This window comes from Humulus lupulus, chromosome 6, assembly GCF_963169125.1.
Source record: "Humulus lupulus chromosome 6, drHumLupu1.1, whole genome shotgun sequence".
Classification (NCBI taxonomy): domain Eukaryota; kingdom Viridiplantae; phylum Streptophyta; class Magnoliopsida; order Rosales; family Cannabaceae; genus Humulus; species Humulus lupulus.
In genome coordinates, this window is record NC_084798.1 from 77489699 (window position 1) to 77496366 (window position 6668).

The 6668-nt window shown below is 37.9% G+C and overlaps 1 non-coding gene across 1 annotated transcript; it reads left to right on the forward strand.

Annotated features, from left to right (window-relative positions):
• The first annotated feature begins 1407 nt into the window (after window positions 1–1407).
• On the forward strand, window positions 1408–1513 carry LOC133787642 (small nucleolar RNA R71). The gene has a single exon (XR_009872649.1). It is a non-coding gene; the product is annotated as a small nucleolar RNA R71 (small nucleolar RNA).
• Window positions 1514–6668: the final 5155 nt, after the last annotated feature.

Genomic DNA, 6668 nt, shown 5'->3' on the forward strand with positions numbered 1-6668 from the left:
GATCAATCATGAGTTGGAGAGCTTTGGGGGTGAGGTGTACATTGTCAGCTGCTCGGCCGCCACGGTCGAGGGATTGTATAGGGATTAGAAACCTAAAATGTGTATTTTTCCATTAGAGTGGCCTTGATTGTTTATAACTTTTGGAAATTTTGTAAATATGTTCTTTAAACCCTATTTTTGAGATCCCATGTACTAAACATTCATTTTAATGAAAATTATCCGCTTATGACCAAAATATTTTAAACCTAACTTGTTTATGCTTTTAGGATCACATTTTCATTTAAATGACTTGATTAGCAAGTCCTGCACTATTTTAAACACACAGTGTAACGGTCTTGGTTATCCAGGGCGTTACAGTTAATGTGAAGTTTCTTAAACACCTCAAGAAATTTGGAGAATTACTTATCGAGATTCACTTTCCTACACCTCTGAGGATATTGTAATTTAGGAGTAGGTTCCACAATCTCAGCTTTTGAATTACCCTTTTTCTAAAAATCATCATTGACCCTCTTCTACTCTAGTGTAGCTACCTGTTTATCCTGACACTTCACCTCTACCTCTTGAAGTGAAATTGAAGGCCCCTTATAACTAGTCCCACTCCTTAAAGTGACCGCTTGACACTGTTCTTTGGGGTTTACCTATATGGAACTAGGAAAATTCCCTTGTGGTCTACTAGAAAGTAGTTTAGCTAACTAACCCATTTGTGTCTCCAAATTCTTGATTGAAGCCCTTGTCTCTGTCATGAGTTGATTTAACTGGTCAGGTGGAGCTGTTGGTGGGTTCATTGGAGGGTGTGGTGGTGGATGAGATGGGCGTGGGTTTGGATCATAATAAGGCCTAGGGTGTAGTCCATAGGTCTATTGGTGAGGTGGGTGTTGAGGTGGTTATTGTTGATACTATGGCTGTAGTCCTTGGTTATTTTTCCAAGACAGGTTAGGATGATTCTTCCACGCAGGAGTATATGTATTTGAGTAAGGGTTGTGGGAAGGTCTTGGGAAGTTACCAATATCCTGTGCCTGTTCCTAAGGCAAACTGTTCACGTCTGTTGAGCAACGAGCAATACTTGGGCATTGTTCATAAGAATGTGGGTCCCCACAACTCTCACAACTCATTACATTTGGTACTTGCATTGCTTGGGCGGCGAGACTATTGTGTTGTAATTGCTTGGTTAGAGATGCCACTTGAGCGGTCAATAAAGCAATAGAATTGACCTCTAAGACTCCTGCCAACTTCTTATTCTCACGCTCAGTGCTCTAATTGTAATTATTCATGGCCATCTCTTCCAGTAATTTATAAGTTTCATTAGCACTTTTTCTCATAAATGCTCATCTCGATGCTGCATCAATAATGGTTCTTGTATTTCCCCTCAAACCCTTATAAAATGTGTGCACCAATAACCACTTCTCTATTCCATGATGTGAGCACTTCCTTTGCAACTCTTTAAAATGTTCACACGCATCATATAAGGACTCCCCATCTAGCTGATGGAAGTTATTAATTTCTTCTCTATATCGCGCTGACTTAGCAGGGGGAAAATATTTACCAAGAAATTTCTGAGCCAAGTCTTCCCAAGTGGCAAAAAAGTTGGCTTGTAATGAATTCAACCAACTCTTAGCTCTGTCTCTTAACGAAAACTGGAATAATCTTAATCTGACAGCATCGTTACTCACCCCGTTCATTTTGAATGTCGCACAAGTTTGTGATGTGGAGATTTGGATCCTCATTTGGTAATCCCCCGAATTGTACACAATTCTATACCATTTGAATAATTGAGGGTTTTATCTCAAAATTATTTGCCTCAATAGTAGGAGAACAAATACTTGAATGTATCCCCGTAACAGTAGGGAGTACATAATTTCACAATGGTGGATCAGCCTCAGCTGCTACGTTACCCAGATTTTCATTGTTGTTGACACCATTATTCGCATTCTAAGCCATTCTCTCTAACCTCTTTTGTTTTCTATTCCTCTTACAAGTCTTCTTAATCTTAGGATCAACAGGCACTAGTAACACCAATCCTTGACGTCTCATACACAAATTAACCCTGAAATCATGAGGCAAGAAAGGAAATATATTAACTAAAGTGTCAAAGAGAAGCCAAATTAGAAAAATAATAATTATTTTATATTGATCAAATAGTCCTTGGCAACGGCGCCAAAAACATGATCAGTCAAATAACTCACACAAGTATACATGGTCGCGACAAGTAATAATTTCCGTAAAAACAGGATCGTCCCACATAGACTACTAATAAATTACCAATAATTTACTCTTGGTTTCAATTTGAGTATTGAAATTCAGATTAATTAATAAAATAATAATAAAAACTAAAGTAAACAAAACAATAATAATGAGTAATTCAAGAATAAATACCTAGGGTATTAATTTCATCAACTAATTCACTTGTCAATTTAACTATTTCAGCACAATTCAATCTTCTAGTTCTATTTTAATAGTGGGTTATCAAAGACAATCTTAATTCTTTATCAAGATAAAAAGACATCAACCTATATGCAAATCTTCTACATATCTGTGACAAATTTTAACACATAGCAGACATTAAACATCATAACCTTAAAAAATACACAAATCATATAGATACTATTGTCCTATATGCAATCTATGTCTCAATGGCTATAGAAAAATTATGTAACGACCCAAATTTACTAATAAGGCTTAAGGGCCTTGATTAGTGTGCCGGGAGGGCATAATTGGATTATATGTGATTTAATGATTAAAGCATGTTATATGATTATTTGAATATCTGTGACGTAAGACCATGTGTACTAGTATGCATGTAGGCCCTGATTAGGTTAAAAGGGCATAATTGTAAATTTTGGCTTGTTGAGGGCATAACTGTATATATTTGTGATAAATTGATGAGACCACATTATTATGTGGATATATTTATAATATGTGATTCGATGTGATCCCAGTGAGCGGTTTAGCGAAAAGTCACGACGGGGATTTATACCCGGCTTGGGTCGAGCCTGGGGGTATTTCTGGGAATTTAGAGAATATATTGGGGTTAATTTTGACATTGAGGAATATAATTGGTGATTATTTAGGAATTGGGAAGTAAGCGTTAAATATTAGAGACACTTGAGGAATTAGCGGGAATTGGGTGTAATGACCAAAATGCCCCTAGGTGGATTAAAAGGCTTAGGATTTATGGGAGGGTATTGTGGTCATTTGGCTTATAAAGGATAAATGTTATTAGGCTTTATGCCTTAGTGGGTTGTGTAGAAAGGGCTAGAATTCTGAAGGAAAGAAAGGAAATAAAAGAAAGAAGAGAAGGAAAAAGGGAAATAGGAAGTCTATTTTTCTCTCTCGAGATTTAAGCTTTTCTCCATCGATTCTTGAGGTCTTTTGGGGCAGAAACTCAGGGAGAGTTAGAGCAGAAGCTTGAGGCTAGAGTCCTTGGTCTGGCTTGAAGAATTAGCAAGGATTTAGCAAGAGCGATCCATTCATTTGAGGTAAGGTTCAAGGTAGTTTTCAATTTCTAGTTTTTGGTATTCTTATGGATTTTGAGCTGAGTCTTGATGGGGAATTCTAGGGAAATTGAATCTAAGATTTGAGGAGGTGAAGGTCAAGCTAGGGAGAAGGACAACCTAGGCTAAGCTCATCCATCAGAGGTAAGGAACTTTAGTTTTAAGCTTTGTGATTTCTGTAGTTTTGCTGAGTTTCTGAGCTTTAGGTCCAGCTATGGTGAATTTTTTGATTACGGGTGCATGTGATTGAATTAAGTGTTGTTGGGATGTTTGGGATGAGTGGAGGAGGTTGGTAGGCTTTTTTTTGAGCTTGGTTGAAGTTTGGAAGAGTTTTGGTAAGGTTTGGCTCAGGAAAATTCGAAGGAGAAAATGTTGTGCAGGGCTGTGCTGTGACTAGCGCTACAGCGCTAGGCCCTGAAGTTTCAGAGCCTTTTGGCTCTATTTTTAGCGCTATAGCGCTCTTCTTAGAGTGATGTAGCGCTACCTTGTTTCCAAAAAGGGGTTTTTGGGTTATTTTCAAAGGTTTTTGCTCGGGGGTTTGAGGTTCGATTCCACCACCCCGTTTGGTGGAATTAGGGCTTCTCGAGGGCTTGGGATTGGTCCCGAGGCTAGATTTTGGACTTGAGGTTTGGTGATGATTCTGATCTATGGTTGTGACTAGATGTATGCTAGGGCTCAAGAGGGATCGTGCTTGAGGGTCAAATCGAACAAAGCTAGCAAATCTAAAGGTAAGAAAACTGCACCCGGTTATGTGTTTGTCATGGGACTAAGTGCTCCTGATATCTGTATAATGTCATAGATGGTATTACGCCATGGGATATGTGATAAACGACCTAAGGGTGCCGTAAATTATACTTGCGCACAGGGCGCGGCTCAGCCACTGGTAGTCGAGGACAGCTTAATATTCACTGAGCTTGGTTTAAGCGGGCCGGAGTCAGTGGGATAAATAGGGGGTGCGGCCTAGGGGCGTTAACCCTAGTTATCATATGTGGTTTGATTGTTGATATGAAATGATATATTTGGTATGTTGAATACTTGATTAACATGAATGCTTAGACTATTGAGTACATGCTTATGCGGTATGAGTTATCTGATTGTTATTGAATGATTGTGATCTATTATTGTGTTTTCTTGCTGGGCCTTGGCTCACGGGTGCTACATGGTGCAGGTAAAGGCAAGGGCAAGTTGGACCAATCCTGAGATGGAGAGCTGCGGGGCTGAATGTACATAGTCAGTTGTTCGGTCGCCACGGCCGAGAAGTGGAACAGGACAAGAAATGCTTAACCGTCTGTTTTGCCTTAGAGTGGCTAATCATTGTATCTAAATCTTGAACCTTTTGTAGACGGTCTTTGACTTATTACTTTTGGGATCCCATGTAAAAAGAAAATATTTATTTATAAGAAATGCAGCTTTTGAGACCAAAATCTTTTAACCCCAGTTCAACTATAGTTTCAGTAACACGTTTTGAATTAAATGACTTGATTAGCAAGTCTTGCACCTTTATAAACACACAGTGTAATGGTCTTGGCTATCTAGGGCGTTACAAATTAACTCTCCCCTCTCGGATCTCAAATTAAAATGATAAATCATACAATAAATGGCCAATAAATTGTAAGCATTAAACAGAAACCAGTGGAGATTAAGAATAAAAGAAGAAGAATAAAATTGCACTTAATAGAAAATCAACAAGATCCAAAGTGACTACATTAAAACCTAGAGAAAAATATTTAGTTCATGGCAAACAAAGCTAACACCATAAAAATAAATGTTACCATCTTTAATATCCAAAACATGAAAAGAAATTAAAGAAGAAAAATGCAGAAAATAAGCTTAGCCGTCAAGAACGTTCTGAAAATTCGTAATTAAAAATCTTAATTCTCCTTAATTAAAAACCTAATCTCTAATGTTTTAAACCTAAATAACATTTTTTTCTCTCTTCAGGGAGGCGCGCCACGGCACTGACATTTCCATGCCGCGACTTGTGTCTTCAAAATGCCCAGGAGGTTCGCGCCTCCTGCTTCAAGCGCCACGACCCTTATGATTCCATGCCTCGACCCGTGTGAATGCCCAGTTTCTTTGCTCTTTACCACTCGTCATGCCGTGACCCTAAAGGGCATGCTGCAACATTAATTCATGCCAGATTGTGCATAGTTTCTGACTTTGCTAGAGCCGCAGCCCTTAAGCCCATGTCGTGACTTTAATTCTATTTTTCTCAAAACTTGACCATTTTGAATCCTTCCTTCATCAACTTCATCAAAAACTTCTTCTAGCTTCTCATTCAACCACCAAACAACCACAAAAAGCTCAAATTTTTCACCATTTCTTCTTCTTTCCGCGTTTAACTCATGATTCATAGCATCGACCAACAACAAAGACAAACAAAAACGTAATCTTGCATAAAACAAACAAAAAGACTCAAGATTACCACAAAAACACATCCTAGAATGACACTGAAATGGAGTTATCATATACCCATAAAATAGATATATATATCTTTTACTATTCATACCTATACAAACACACACACATACATACACATACACATACCTCAATACAAGCCTATACCATATTACTATATACATACAAATACAATTGAGTTTATTCATAGAAAAGAAAATATTGATGCCTCAAAATTATATGTACAACCCTAGCATGTTTCTCATGAGTTTAAAAAAATAGAAGAAAAAGGGAGGACAACATCATAACACATAGAGAAACAAGATCATCATCAAAAACTCATAGAGGGACAAGATCAACATCAAACTCACAGAGAACACAAACCTTCTGATGATTTTTCGTAGCCCAAAAATTCTAGAGATGTGTCCCTTGAGACCCTCTGTGCTTATCTCAAAAACCTAGATGCGAAACACCTCAAACATTAATATTTTTAGAATTTGGAATGAAAGATGAGAAGAAGGAAAACCAATGAACACTATCTTAACTTTTCTAAACTCGAAAACCTTAACTTCCTTGCCTTGAAGAACAAAGAAAGAAAGAAGAATAATGAAATTCCTCTTCTCCACTAATGGTGGCCACGTTGAAAGCAATTAGATGATGAAAGAAATATTTTTCTAGTACCTCCCTGGAGGTGGTTGGCAATGGGAAAGTGAAGAGAGAGAGGTTGAATTTTCTTGAGTTTTTCTCCTTGGTGTTGGGCGGCTACAAGTGGTGATGAGA